Raw genomic sequence first — 16,362 nt, 5'->3', positions numbered from 1 at the left:
GTGAGGCCACAGGTCATAGCCGGGGACTGAGGACCGAGTGTCAATACTGCTGGATGGTGTGAAGACTGGGTGCTGGGGCCACCGGACGGTAACGGGGACCAGCTATTCAGTTTGGGATCTTCACCTGAATGCTGAGGGCCGCGAATGGTCAACGGTGGATGGAGGCCTCTGAAAGCCATCGTCATGCTCCTAAACTGACTCTGAAAGTCAAGGCTTAGGGGGATCGGTGCGCAGAGGCAAGGCATGATTAATAACACAAAGTCGTTATAAAATTCCCCCCCCCCACCCCCCCACCATCAGTGACGCTACACAATACCACCAGATACTTGTCTGTTGGTCCCTGGATGCTGGATGCCATTGAAACCATCCCGGTCATGGGTCGGACCGAGAGGGAGAGTCTCTGGACCACATCAGGGTGTTCGAAGCTTTCCATATTGCTGGTATCAAAAAGACAGTTAATTTTATGTCCATTTGCCTCAATCTGCATCATTGAATTCAAGATCAGGTGAGGACCGGCTTGATTTAATGTTACTGAAGCGAGGTATGGCGTTCCTTCATCGTGGACGGTGGTGGGGAGGCCTGTTCAAGATGGTGACCTCCATGTTGACCACGCAGCATTGGATGAAGAAGAAGCTGGAAGTGGAGTCGAGGTGGCTGGAAGTGATGTCACTAGCGCAGTAGGCTGAAGTTGGGAGCGGTGGCTGGTAAGAAGGCGCTCCCCTCACTGCGCACAGGGTCAGCACTGGAAACTCTTCAGGAATGCACGCCGCACTGCTCACTGGCTGTGATCGGGACCTGCAGATGCTTTGGTAGTGGCCCCTCTTTCCACAGCCAGAGCACATCACTCCTTTCGCGGGGCAGAGCCGCCTTGCGTGCTTGACCTGCCCGCAGAATTTGCATCTTGACGATGTGGTCGGCATGATTGCAGCCGTGGTTGGGTTGCTGATTCCCGACGCTGAGTCCCAGGCCGATGGCCCTCATGGTGGAACGTACACAGTTGGCCCGCTTCTGCCCGCGATCGACACCGCCTAGCCTGATCCAGAGTTCTGACCAGTTCGCTAGCCTTTTTGAGAGGGAGTGGATCCTCCTCGAGGAGTCTTTGCCGGATGTAGTCTGACCTCAACCCCAACACACAGGCGTCTCTGATCAGCTCTTCCACACACTGATTCAGCGACATCATGCTCAGGCCCGTGAGATCCCCAGTATGACCAAGGTCTGGACGAACTCTTCAGCAGACTCACCAGGCTGTTATTTTTGGGATGCCAGCAGGTAACGGGATTAAACCGAGTTCACCTTGGGTTTATAGAGTGCCCGCAGCTCAGCCATCGGCTCGGTGTAGGTTGCACAGCCTAAGATGGTCAGGTAGGCATTCTGGCCGACTCATGCTTGAAGGATCTTGAGCTTTTTCTCATCAGAGTCGACCATCTCCGCAGCGGCGTCAATGAAATTATTAAAACAGTTCACCCACTGCTCGAAGAGTACTGATGCACCCGGGACTTGGGGGTCTAGTTCCAGCCAATCGGGGTGCAGCAATTTCTTCATAACCAGAGAGTTCTAAAATCTTGCTCAATAAATTATTGGGCACTATTGGTAGCCCCAATAATAATGTAGACAGAAGACTGAGGGGATTGATAGGCTTTATTAAGCAAGAGACAGCTGGCCTGGGTCTAGGCTAAGAAAATGAGTGGGTAGGAGAGGGGACTCGACCTTTATGGCCAGGGGTCACATGGGAAGGATCAAGGGAGGAGCTAAGGCAGGGGGACACCCTGAGGGTGGGACAGCCAGTGCATATAGCCATATCAACACACTAGACATATCGGGGCTTTTGCAAGAAGTTTGAAAAATGCTTGGAGACTTCACTAATGGATTATTGTTTACCAAAGGCAACAGATGAAAGAGCATGTTGGAGCTGCTTCTGAGAGGGTCGTGTGGTTTTGAAAGCAGAAAGGTCAAACATGTGAGAGAGAGGAGAGAGAGAGAGAGAGAGAGAGAGAGAGAGAGAGAGAGAGAGAGAGAGAGAGATCACTTGTACAGTGTTACAACCAGCAGATGGTAGCTGGGACTGGAACAGGACAAGCTAGCAAGCTTGTGGAAAGCACCACTTTGGAAGACGGCCTGTTCATCGCCTTTGTGGTTCATGCAAGAGGAGAGGACTGGCTGCCTAATGTTTCACTTGGAATAAGTGAAACAAAAAGGAACTCTGTAGTGACCTGAAAGAAAGAAGTTATTATCTGGAGAACTCTGAGGGGGCTCACTGAAGTAGCTGATTAAAAAGGAACAACAAATATCTCTCTGAAAACTGACAAGAACCTTCCTGAGTGGTAACCATTTACCTTTCAAGCACTAAATCCTGGTGAACTTTATAAATGTTAAAATCTGTGCACAGTATAAGAATTGCCTGCAACCAGTGAACTTGGAGGAATGAGAAGTGAGGTTGGACTATGAACCAAAGAACTTTTCTGAACATGCACACACATTATATACACATGCACTTAGAATTAGAAGGGGGTTAATCTAGTCAAAAGTTAAAGTTTGATTCTGTTTTCATATTTAAAGATAATCAAAAGCAATTTTTGTTTAAGTAACCATTTGTCTTGGTGAATATCTATTGCTGCTGGGTTTTGGGGTCCTCTGTGCTTGTAACAATATGAACACTATTACATGCACACACACACATTTAGTCGTGTGATTTTCAAGATAGAGTTCATGGCAAATAAAATATGAAGATGATAAAGTTCAAGAATTGTGTGGTGATTACTATGTTTCTTTACTAGCTGCTCCTACTCACCAGAAACCATGGTTGGGTGCAGTTGTCCGGGCCCTTGTCTAAGCTCATGAAGCTGCCTTCAGGTCAGGGGATAGGATGGCATGAAGATCCGCCAAGGCTGAACTCTCCTGTGCAATTCAGAAGGCAACATGTGGGCACTCACGGAAGACAGCTGTCTTCACTTTTTGGAAAGTTAAAGGAATTGATTCTTTTTTGGATCTGTTTATAGATGGTGTTATATAGTCAGGATAAGGTGAAGTATTTTGTAACCACATAGTAACTGTAGTGCACCACTGTGGGGCATATGTATATGTATATATGTGTGTGAACAGTTTCCTGAGATGGTGGAAGGTATCAGTAAGTAAAGTCTCTTCTGTTATTTGAATCTTGCATCTTTAAGTTATTTAAGAAGCTGCCCAAGTAACACAGAGTCATAACAGATGGTGGTTTAATGTCTTTTGACCAATTATATAATAAATATAATATACCTAAGTCACATATTTTTAGATACTTTCAAATTAGACATTTTCTGAATACTCTCTAACTTTCCAACATTGTACCAACTGGATTTAGTTGATACTTTTTTTCATTTGAACCCTTCTCATAAGGGTTTAATAGGTAAAATTTATAATAAGTTATAAAAATTGCAATCAAATTCTAATAACAAAATTAAAAGGCCTGGGAAGGGGAAACTCAGTTACATCTTCCAGAGGAATTATGGGAGAAGATTTTTGGATTGGTTAAAACCTCTTCAATATGTGCTCGTCATTCTTTGATTTACTTTAAGGTGGTCCAGCGGGCTCATATGTCGAAAGACAAATTTGCCCATGTTTTTTCTAACATTAGTCCTATTTGTGATAGTTGTAAATCAGAAGTGGCTTCTCTGACTCATACGCCCTATGTTCGAGAGATATTGGATAGATATTTTTAAGATTTTGTCAGCTATACTGGACATCAGTTTACAACCTAACCCATTGACTGATCGTTTTGGAATTATACTTCCAGAAATGGGCTGAGCTCCCACTTCCACACATCGGGTCATAGCCTTTTCTACATTGTTGGCCAAAAGAGTGATCTTATTTAAATGGAAAGATTCTAATCCACCTATCTTGACTCAGTGGTTCTCTCAAATTATGTCATGTTGAAGTCAGGAGTCGTTCATTTGAGACTTCTGTTAAATTTGAAGAGACTTGGCGACCTTTTATAAATTATTTCCACATGACTTAGGAGAATAATTTTCCCTTCTGGACTATATTTTATTTCTTTTCTCTTTGTTGGTGAAGACCAGACGATTAATTTTTATTAATTAATTCTCAGGAATGGCTGCCCAGTCTTTTTCTGTTTTTTAGATGAGATGGGGTTTTATATAATAAAATAAATTCTTTTTTTTAAGATTTGTTTGATGAGATGTGAACATATTCATTAACTGTTTTGTATGCAATGTGTTATATCATATGATGTCAGATAGTGATATATTTTTCCCCCTTTTTGACGATGTTCTCCTATTTTCCTCGTATTGTTTATCTATAACATGATTAATGAAAAGAATGAAAAAGAAAGAAGACAGTGTGCAACACGAGGATCATGGGGCAAGGGATCAAGACTATAAAAGATCACAAGACAACCTTGTGAGTTAAAGACAGCAATGTCTCCCTTCCAGAAAAACTGAACATCTTTTATGGAGTGAAACTCAACATACGAAATACTCTTTCTTCTTTCTTCTTTGGCTTGGCTTCGCGGACGAAGATTTATGGAGGGGTAATGTCCACGTCAACTGCAGGTTCGTTTGTGGCTGACAAGTCCGATGCGGGACAGGCAGACACGGTTGCAGCGGAAAATTGGTTGGTTGGGGTTGGGTGTTGGGTTTTTCCTCCTTTGCCTTTTGTCAGTGAGGTGGGCTCTGCGGTCTTCTTCAAAGGAGGTTGCTACCTGCCGAACTGTGAGGCGCCAAGATGCACGGTTTGAGGCGATATCAGCCCACTGGCGGTGGTCAATGTGGCAGGCACCAAGAGATTTCTTTAGGCAGTCCTTGTACCTCTTCTTTGGTGCACCTCTGTCTCAGTGGCCAGTGGAGAGCTCACCATATAACACGATCTTGGGAAGGGGATGGTCCTCCATTCTGGTGACGTGACCTACCCAGCGCAGTTGGATCTTCAGCAGTGTGGATTCGATGCTGTCGGCCTCTGCCATCTCGAGTACTTCGATGTTGGTGATGAAGTCGCTCCAATGAATGTGGAGGATGGAGCGGAGACAACGCTGGTGGAAGCGTTCTAGGAGCCGTAGGTGATGCCGGTAGAGGACCCATGATTCGGAGCCGAACAGGAGTGTGGGTATGACAATGGCTCTGTATACGCTAATCTTTGTGAAGTTTTTCAGTTGGTTGTTTTTCCAGACTCTTTTGTGTAGTCTTCCAAGTGCGCTATTTGCCTTGGCGAGTGTGTTGTCTATCTCGTTGTCAATCCTTGCATCCGATGAAATGGTGGAACCGAGATAGGTAAACTGGTTGACTGTTTTGAGTTTTGTGTGCCCGATGGAGATGTGGGGGGGCTGGTAGTCATGGTGGGGAACTGGCTGATGGAGGACCTCAGTTTTCTTCAGGCTGACTTCCAGGACAAACATTTTGGCAGTTTCCACAAAACAGGACGTCAAGCGCTGAAGAACTGGCTCTGAATGGGCAACTAAAGCGGCATCGTCTGCAAAGATTAGTTCACGGACAAGTTGCTCTTGTGTCTTGGTGTGAGCTTGCAGGTGCCTCAGATTGAAGAGACTGCCATCCGTGCGGTACCGGATGTAAACAGCGTCTTCATTGTTGAGATCTTTAATAGCTTGTTTCAGCATCATGCTGAAGAAAATTGAAAAGAGCCCTTAAGGCTAGAGCTGGATGAGGTCCTCATCCGGGAAGAGACATATAAAGCAATTGAACAACTGAAAAGTGGCAAAGCAGCAGGTATGGATGGAATCCCCCCAGAGGTCTGGAAGGCTGGCGGCAAAACTCTATACGAGATACAGAGATGTAGTAAAACACACACAGAAATACTGGAGCAACTCAGCTGGTCTCACACCGTCCACAAGAGGTAATGATATATTACTGATGTTTCACATCTGAGCCCATCTTCAGACTAGAGATTAAGGGGGCTAGAATGGGAAGGGGAGGAGTCCAGAAAAGGTGTTAATATGAGGAGAGGGAAGAATTGATTTTGGCTTTGTGAAAGGAGACAGAGGGAAAAGGGAAGAGAGAGAGACAGAACTAGAGGGAAGGAGAAAGGGGGACAAAAATGGAGGGAGAGATTTTAACAGGAACAGGAGATGTTGCTGTTAATGCCATCCGGTTGGAGGGTGCCCAGAGAGAAGAGGGGGTGCTGATCCTCCGACTTGTAGGTGGTCTCAGGCTGGCAATACATGAGACCATGGACAGACATGACAGCAAGGGAATGAGATGGGTAATTGAAATGGGTGGCCATTGGGAGATTCTTGCTACTGCGGTGGACATGTTCTAGCACATTCTGCAAGTAAACAGTGTGGCATCTTGTGTTTGAGAATCCAATCAGATACTAGTTATTGTCGTGTAATAAAATGAACGTAATATTCCACAAAATTGCCTTTAATCCAGTGCTGCCTTGTGGTGATACGACCACTAGCCTACTGCAGGGGGCTAGCAGAAAGATCACCTGGGGGATGACTCCACCTGGCCAGCTGTCAAGCAGCCAACCCAAATATAAGCTGAGCCGGCCCCTCCTGAGCCGGTCACTCGGGAGGCACCACAGCCAAAATTTGAGTGTACAGACTTTTAGCAGAATAACCTGTAGTACAGTCTTTTGTGTTTTGTGTCTGCTTGCTGCTACCACAGCGCGTCACTTGTACGTTCTTCCTGTGTCTGTGTGTGTTTCCTCCAGGTGCTCCGCTTTCCTCCCACCCTCCAAAACCTACGGCAGTTGTAGGTTAATTAGATGTAAATTGGGTGGCACGAGCTCATGGGCCAGAAGGGCCTGTTACCGTGCTGTGTACAGAGTATACGCCTGTGTCTAAAGGGCATCATGGTGAGTGTAGCACTTACAGCGCTAGCGAACCGGGTTCAAATGCGGCCATAACTATCAGGGGTTTGTGCATCGCGCTTATGACTTGCATGGGTTTTCCTCGGGTGCTCCGGTTTCTTCCCACCCTCCAAAATATATGGGGTTTGGAGGTTAATTGGGCAGCATGGGTCTCAAAGACCGGAATCAGCTTCTACCGTGCAGTAAATGATTTTATTTAATTTATAAAGGATGTGGGTTAGTCCAAGAATGTAGCCCCACAATAAAAGATTTCCTTAATGAGTGGTCGTGCAGGGCAAGGATGCAAATGACCTACATCTATTCCTGTGCAAGTTGTGTGGACGCAGAGATCCGAGTGATTTCATCATCCATAACTTTGCAAAGCAGCACATGTAGTAAGTTTCTTAGTTGTTGACTTACATTCACCACCTTGATTCAAACCCTCGGTGTCCTGTAATGGTTGTTGTCCATAGAACTTAACAAAACCCCAGCGGAATCCAAAGTCCACCGCTGGATGATTATAAGGTGCATTTTTTTGCTGGAGAAGGGGATTTGGTTCCAATTTTTAGATTAGCGCAGAAAGCAAAGTGTTTCCCCTTTGTGTCGAGTTACTTTGGAGATTATCATCAATACTGTAAATACAAATGGGACACTGGTTGGAAGTCGGAGCACGTTTTCAGATGGCTTTCATCACACAGTAATTGCACTCCTGAGAATGTAATTCATTTTTTTGCAACAAACAAAAATTTGAGTTATGCCATGTAGAACATCAACAAGATGCAAAACAAAATGGGGAAGTTTGTAAGCTTTAGAATCAAAATGAGACAATTGTTTTATAATCATGTTCAAGAGCTCTAATACACAGCTATTCATCATTATTATTTAGTGAACTGCATAGGGGAAGGCATGGCTAGCATAAGGGGGCTCACGGTTAATGTAGGGGGTGGCACGGATAGCGCAAGGGGGGTCACAGTCTAGGGGGTTTCACAGTTAGTGTAAGGGGGGTTTGCAGTTAACATGGGGGGGGCACGGTTAGTGCAAGTGGGTCACTGTTAGCGTATGGGGCGGATTGATTAACGTAGGAGTGGCACAGTTAGGGTAGGGGTCATGGTTAGTGTAGGGGTGGCAATATTAGCATGGGAGGTCATGGTTAGTGTAAGGGGGTCACAGTTAGTGTAGGCATGGCACAGTTAGTGTAAAGGGGGTCACGGTTAGCATAAAGGAGGTCACGATTAGCATAAAGGGGGTGACAAGGTTAGCATAAGGGGTGACACAGTTAGCGTAGGGGTGGAAAAACTACCATAGGTTGGCACGGTTAGCCTAGGAGTGGTGCAGTTAGTGTAGCAGTTAGTGCAACGCTGCCAACAACCCAGGTTTGAATACAGTCTGTGAGGAGTTTTATCTCTCCATGTCTGTATGGGTTTCCTTCAGTTGCTCTGGTTTCCTCCCACCCTCCAAAAAATGTATGGGGTTGTAGGTCAATTGGTGTATTTGGGTGCCACAGGCTCATAGGCTGGAAGGGCCTGTTACCGTGCTGTATATCTAAATTAAGTTTAAAAAAAAAAATTGTTCAAAAGTTATCATCTGGTGCAACATTGTGTTTAAGCTTTAAGTACTGGGTTCAAATGCTTTAAAAAGCATAAAGCTGAGGTCATTTTAGAATTTGATTTTACTGAGAGAGGTTGATAACTACTCATTACCCTGATGTTAAAGGTAAATTGGCCATAATTAGTATCAGATTTGTCTTGGGGTTGAATTGGCTGAAAATCTACTATTAATTTTGTGCCTAAATACAAGTGTGGCTAATGGTTTGATAGTGCAACAAATGGTCCCAAAGCCCCATAACTCTCCCCCTCATCCCAGTTAAACCCCACAGCTATAATGCTACCTGTTGTTTACCATAGAACATAGAACACTTCAGCGCAGTGCAGACCCTTTGGCCCTTGATATTGTGCCAACCCATATATTCCTTAAAAAAAAGAACTAAACCTTCCCTACCTTGTGACCCTCTATTTTTCTTCTATCTGTGTGCCTGCCTAAAGAGTCTCTTAAATGCCTCTATTGTTCCAGCCTCCACCACCACCCCTGGCAAGGTATTCCAGATATCCACAACTCTCTGTGTAAAAAAAAAAAACTTACCCCTGAGGTCTCCCTAAACTTACCTCCCTTCACTTTGTGCAGATGTCCTCTGGTGTTAACAGTGGCTGTCCACCCTACCTTTGCCTCTCAGAATTTTGTAGGCCTCTATTGTCTCCTTTCATCCTTCTACGCTCCAAAGAGAAAGTCCCAGCTCTGCTCACCTTAACTTACTGTTCAATCCAGGCAACCTCCAGGTAAATCTCCTCTGCACCCTCTCTATAGCTTCCACATCCTTCTTATAATGTAACCAGAACTGAACACAATACTCTAAGTGTGGGCTCATCAGAGATTTGTAGAGCTGTAACATGATCTCTTGACTCCCAACATCTCACCTTCTTAACTGTCCTATCAAGTCGCTTTATTTTTTTGTGTGGAATCAGAAGTCCAGAGGAGTAATTTGGTCTCTATCAGTGGGCCAATATAGGTATGGTTAAAAAATGGCAGCAGAAATAAGCCACGTTTCCTCTGCTAATCGACAAGACCACTCATCTTCTCTGGCCCCCTCTGCCTGCAAATGCAAAAAACACAGAATCCCCACCTACTGCCCAACAGCCTCTGCATCCAGCACATTATCCTCCGGAATTTCTGGCACTTACAACAAGATCCCATTACCAGATACATCTTCCCCTTTCCTCCCCTCTCTGCCTTCCGTAGGGACCACTCCCTCTGTGACTCCCACTGCACTCATCCCTACCTGCCAATCTCCCCCCACCCTGGCTGTGGTGATACCACGGTAATGATATTTGTTCCATTTACACTGTCTCTGTGTGTATGGCTGGCCCGCCTCCTTGCTGACTATCCCTGTGACTCTCCTTGGAATTCCCTAATAGAGGCAGTTACGCCCAAGTCTGTCCTCTAGTATGAACCCTGCAATCGGACCAGCAACATGAGTGCACGTTCAGTCTTATGGAATAAAAGTCTGTAACTGCCAGTCTTTTGAATGATTGATGGTGTATTACTGGCACCTTCCCTGTGGCTGCAGGAAGTGCTACACTTGCGCCCACACCTCCTCCCTCACCACAGGGACCCCAAACACTTGTAATTCACTCCATCCAGTGCTCCCTTTGTGACCTTCTGTACATTGGGGAGACACCTTCGTTCCATCTGCACCAGTGACAGAGACCTCCCAGTAGCCAACCATTTCAGTTCAGTGTCACACTCCAATACTCGCATGTCTGTCCATGGCCTTATGTACTTTCCCATCAAGACCACCTGATTTTCTGTATGGGCATTAACATAGACTTTTCCATTTTTTGGTAAACTGCTCTCCTCTCCCCTCACTTCCCCCTCCCCCCTTTAAACTCCTCTCCCTTCACCCAGCCATCCCTCCTCCCCTTGCTCGCTGCTCTCCCCTCCCTCCCTTCTCCGCCTATTACCTCCTGCTTTTGTTACCACCCCCTCTACTCTTTTGTTCTGACACCTGCCGACATTTTTCATACCTCAATGAAGCCCAAAACGTTGGTTATGTATTTTTACCTTTGCTGTATACCATTTGACCTGGTGAGTCTCTCCAGCTTAGTGTTTTACTTCAACCACAGTGTCTACAGGCTCTCGTGTTCTTTTGTGGTCGATCTTCTTCCTCAACTGTCCAATCCCACAATCCTAAAATTCTTCGTTCCATCCGTGTGGGTCTTGAGCATGCTGAGAATCCACAGTCCTCTCAGGTGGAGAATTCCAAAGGGTTAACCCTTTTGACTTCGACTGACCCACTGCATCACCCGCTCCTGCAGGTCGACACCCACTCCTGCAGAACGAGAGCCCCTCTCGTTCTTCTGTACTCTGCGGAATTCTACTCAGCCTGTTGTGTGGGGGTGATTACTTCCATCACCATAGAAATATTTCATTTGGTCCAAAGCCCCTCAAGACTCCTCTGTTAAAGGCAGTGAAGTCACTAGGGTTGGTGTCACCCAGTGTGGTAACTCATGGTGTCACTCCGCCCCTGCCCCCGGACCTCCTCCCACACCAGACCATACAGAATCCTTAGTAATGTTCTGTTACACTAATGTTACTGGTAAATTGTAATTCCCATAGATCACTGATTGTAATGGCAATAGTAGTGCGATAAACAACTAGCAAAATTAAAATTACACCTTTAAATTACAATATCATCCACACAGCCTAAATGAATTTACAAATACTAATATTGTAGCTAAAACACCAGAATATTTGACAAAAGTAGCGACTATAAAAACCCCAGCAGCAACAAAAACGACAGCACAGGCTTGTAGTGCGTGCAGACGAAACCACGTGATTCAAAGCATCAGCGTCATTGGGTAATAGCGGCAGCTCTGACCGGAGTGCAGTAGAAGGTTCAAAAAGTAAATTAGCATCGAGTTTTAGCCTTGTAGGTCTATTGATACATGTAAGCTTGGCTTACAAAAAATGTTTTTGTTGTTATAACTAATGACAGGGATATTTTTATTTAAAAAAAAATCTATCTATCTGCTGAAACACTGCACCAAAATTTTATAGACAGTCATTTTGGTGTCACCCCCTCTGATGGTGTCACCCAGTCCGGTTCGCACCCACTTAGTGATGCCAGTGGTTAAAGGTGTTATATAAATCCAGGTAATTCTTTCTTTCAGGGATGCATGTGTTAATAATCACAGGCTTTGGTTTCAAGCTTTTAACCAAAATTTTAAAAAATGTATGAACTTTTGGTAATAATCCCTGAAAATATGTAATAAAAACTCAAAATGACGTATTCAATCATCATGAAGTTGTACTTCTTGTAATACGTTACATGTGACCAAACACAAAGCCCCAGTTATATAGCTACATGTCTTGCAGAAACTGCTTTTAACTCCCAAGGGGAACAGATGGTAATCGTGCATGAGAAGCTTTCCAAAGACCTGGCAGATATTATCTCGTCTCCTGGCAGATAAATAATAACAGATAGCTCATTTGTGTTTTCCTAAAAGCTAACTTATTCCGGTGCCGAGGAAGATCGTCAGGTTGACTGGGAGATTTGAACTTCAAATCACCATTCTGTCAACATTTCAAAGAAGACAGGTCAAGAGATCCAAACCTGGATGAGAGGGATAATGTTCAGATGATTTTAGATACTTTACACTGTTAGGACCTTCAAGGAGGTTCGGAAAGGTCTGTCCTTCTGAAAGCTGCCTCAGGGAAATTATTTAAAGTTGAAGGTACAGTAAAACCCCAGTATCCGGCAATTGCAGGGATTGGTACATACCAGATAAGCGAGTTTTCCATTTGCTTAAGACTGCGTGAATGGAGAACTAATGCCAAGGCGCGTCAATTTTAAACCTGGATTTTTTATCCATTTATTTTCTGTGATTTTTTTTGCTGGTTGCTTGACGTTGCCGGTTACTTGAATTCAAAATAACAGGGATTAGCAAAACCAAGGAGATGATTGTGGAGTTCAGGAGGAAGTCAGCGGAACATGACACAGACCTCATCGAGGGCTCATTAGTGGAGAGGGTCAAGAACTTCAAATTCCTGGGTGTGAACATCTCTGAGGATCTGTCCTGGAGCCTCCATGTCGTTGCAATCACAAAGAAGGCTCGCCAGCAGCTATGTGCTGTGGAGGAATTTGGAGAGATTCGGTATGTCACCGAAGATTCTTGTAAACTTCTACAGTGGAGAGCATTCTGGCTAGTTGCATCACTGCCTGGTATGGAGGCAACAACTCTCAGGGCAAGAATAAACTCCAGAGGGTTGTTAACTCGGCCTGCGACATCACAGGCACCAGACTTCACTCCATCGAGAACTTCTACAAAAGGCGGTGTCTTAAAAAAACAGTCCCTATCCTCAAAGACCCCCACCACCACCACCCAGACCATACTCTCTTCACTCTGCTACAATTAGGAAGGAGATACAAGAGCCTAAGACACAAGGACAGCTTCTTTCCCACTGCCATCAGATTCCTGAATAATCAATGAACCAAAGACACTGCCTTACTTTTCGTGCACTATTTATATTTTTATTTGTTATATATAATAACATTGTTCATAATATGAACATTTTCACTGTGGTGCTGCCACAAAACAGCCAATTTCATGTCCATAAATCCTGATTCTGATTTACTGTGATTACAAATTGAAGCTGCTTGTGTCTTTGCCCAGCCTGCTGTCGGCATTCCCAACTCTTCACCTGAAACAGAGAAATTTTAACTTGAAGGTGGCAAGCCTGTAGCTTGCAGTCTTGTTCCAGTTCTCCATCCAGGACGCAGTGAAGGCATTGTCACTGAGTATAATTATCACTGGGGACGTGAGGTTGGTGTAAAGATCACCAACAAAATTATGAGGGGCCTGATGTCCGGCTTTTCTGTCTTCCTATTCTTGTCAATTGACTTTATATCTGGGCAGGGCTGGATTAAGGCTAACTGATGCCCTAAGCAGAGTCCATTGTCAAACTGGCAAGTCATTATGACTCAATAAGTGCTGAATGTGAAATAATGGGTTAAAAATTCCATTTTCTTCCAGGCCAAACTCCACAACTATATTAAACATAACCTGTATATATATGTTTTTCTCATTTATTATGGGGTCCTTTTTCTGTGGAGCCCTAGGTCACCTACCCTCACCACCTACAACTCTGTGGTAAACCACTATATATGTTTAGCTCTCTGGACACACCCCTTGGCCAACTGTACCTGTGACTCCTCCCATAGACTCCTGAGTAAAGGTGACTGACCCCTTCCCAGTTCAGGTCAGTCAACCAGCATGGACGTGCCTCTATTCTATTATGAATAAAAGCCTGCCAATTTTATGTAACTCCTAGTCTTTTGGAGTTATTGATGGAACATCAAAAACCTTGAGCACTTCCACCAGCACTGCCTCTACATCATCCTCAACATCCACTGGAGTGGCTTCACACCAACATTAAAGTCCTTGAACTGGTGGAGATTACCAGCATTGAGACCATGCTGTTGGAGATGTAGCTACGCTGGGCAGGGCTCTTAAGAAGGAGGATCATCGGCTACCCGAGATTGTGCTGGATGTCGAACTCTCCACTGCCCACCATGATGGGAAAAAGAGGCACAAGGTCTTTCTGAAGAAATCCCTTGGTGCCTGTCACGTTGGCCATCACCTCCGATCGCTTGGCCTGGCGACACATCATCCAGCAGTCTGTCTCCTCCTTTTGAAAATGCACACAGGGCTGGCCTTGAGGACAAAAGGAGATGGAGGAAGAACAGTGATGTAGCAGCATCCAGAACAGAATTTCCCTGGCAGCCGCTGCGGCCGGACATGTCTGTCCCGCATCAACCTCGTCAGCCACCAGCGAGCCTGCAGCAGACGTGGACAGCCCCTTTCCTAAATCTTCATTCATGAGGTCTAGCCTTGAGAGTCCAGCTGCACCATGGTAAATTTGGCACTGTGGTCACCCCTTCCCTTGGTGCCCTAAGCACATGCTTATTTTGCTCAATGGTTAATCCATGCCTGTATCTGGGTTGTGGCCATCTCCAGACGTTTGGAATACATCAGTGAGGGGAAAGCCACCCCACTAACTGTGCTAACATGAGGCAAATTCCCAAAGGTGATACGTGATCCACAAGGTCCTGGACACAGGACCACCTCCTGAAAATAGCAAGCCTGCCCCCAACAGAACTTTGACAAGAAATTAACCCACATTTAAGTTTCCTGACTAACATAATCACAACCTATCAATTACTCTGACATTCACAAACATTCAAAAGCAGTTATTTAAAAATATTTTTTTTAGACGTACAGCACAGTAACAGGCCATTTTGGCCCATAAGTCAGTGCTGCCAAATTTACACCCAATTATCCTCTAACCCCAGTATGTTTCAAACGGTGGAAGGAAACTGGAGCACCTGGGGAAAGCCCACGCAATTACAGGTAGAACGTACAAACACCTTAGAGACAGGGTGGGATTCGAACCCCCGTCCCAATTGCTGGCACTGTAAAGACGTTGCACTATCCACTGCCCTTACTATATTTTAATAGCATATAAAATGCTAGTAGAAATTAAATACTTTAAAAGCATATTTAATTCTGTGGTTTGAAAGAACCATAAATTCGCTGGACCTTGTCGTTACTCTCCCTGTTGTTTGAAGGGCATCCCCTCGGTCCCAGACCCTCAGTGCCCAGTAATAGGAGGGCTCTAGTCTGTAGCCCTTCCCCACTTCACCCTCGCATTGGCTGCGCCAAGCCTCGGTGCGTCCCTCAGCACGTTCTCCCGCAGCCTGGAATGTGCCAGTCAGCAGCATCCCCTCACCGGCATCTCTGTGCGCTGCAAGACCAATAGGGTTTCGGGCAGACCAAACAGTGTCTTTCACCAGGATGATGGTTTTCCAGCAGTTCTGGATATCTGACATCGTGCACGTCCCTCTGTCACGCTGCTGCTGGGGATGAACCCGTAAAGGACCCCTGCATCCTTCTCCACACTCTCTTAGCAGAAGTAAATCCCTGATGCTGCTCTCTTTCAGAATTGCACCCCGAACGTTTGTCACTGCCAGAGCCTAAAACTGAGGGCTAGCAATGGATCCAAGGAAACCATTCAAAGGATCCGAGCAATTTAACACATTCATGCCTGGCACAAATCACTGAAAGGTCAACTGCTCGTGAGATGCTTTTGCAAAAGAAAATATTTTGCATATTGAAGCTTAAGCTTTTGAGGGATTTGTAAACAGGAGAAGTTGAACATCTGCACAGGATATAAATAGCTTATTGACTGACAGCTGTCAGACCAAGCAAGTCCCCAGCAACGAATGGACTTCCAGCAGCTGACAAAGAGGCATTGATGGCTTCAAATCACATCATAATTCATTGTGAAAATTCTTACATCACTTTTTAAAAAATATATTATTCTCCTCTCCATCAAATTACCCTGTTTCCACTGTTGCTGCAAACATCTTACTGTTGTACAATTTAGAGGAGCAGTCTGCACAGGATCAAGCAATTGCCCAGGCCCCACTGACCCATGGCCCCACTGTCTATTCACCCAGGGACGAAAGGCTTAACTGACCCTTGTGGGGGCACAGCATTTACCATGGCATCCATGGGGCTGCTGCGGGAGAGAGAAAGAGAGTGTGTGTGTGTGTGTGTGTGTGTGTGTGTGTGTGTTTGTGTGTGTGTGTGTGTTTGTATCTGTGTGTCTATCTTTGTGTAGGTGGATGTGTGCATGCGCGCGGGGAGGCATGTACGCGTGCATGGGGTTGTGTGCGTGTGGGTGTACGGGGGGGTTGTGTGTGCACGTGGGGTTGTGAGTGTGTACATGTGTATTTATGATGTTTGTGTGTTTGTGTCTGTATCTTTGCATGTGTGTATGTATCTGTTTATGTGCGTACATGGGTGTGTGTAGGTGTATGCATGTGTTTTGAGTGTGTTTTGTAAGTGTGTGTTTATGTGTTTCTTTGTCTACATTTGTGTGTCTACATGTGTGAGCACATGTGTATGTGTGTGCGCTTTGGAGTGTGTGTGCTCTTTATCAGTTCAT

This window comes from Narcine bancroftii, chromosome 2 (genome assembly GCF_036971445.1).
Source record: "Narcine bancroftii isolate sNarBan1 chromosome 2, sNarBan1.hap1, whole genome shotgun sequence".
NCBI lineage: Eukaryota > Metazoa > Chordata > Chondrichthyes > Torpediniformes > Narcinidae > Narcine > Narcine bancroftii.
The sequence above is the reverse complement of the archived record's forward strand: the minus strand, read 5'-3'. Positions refer to the sequence as shown.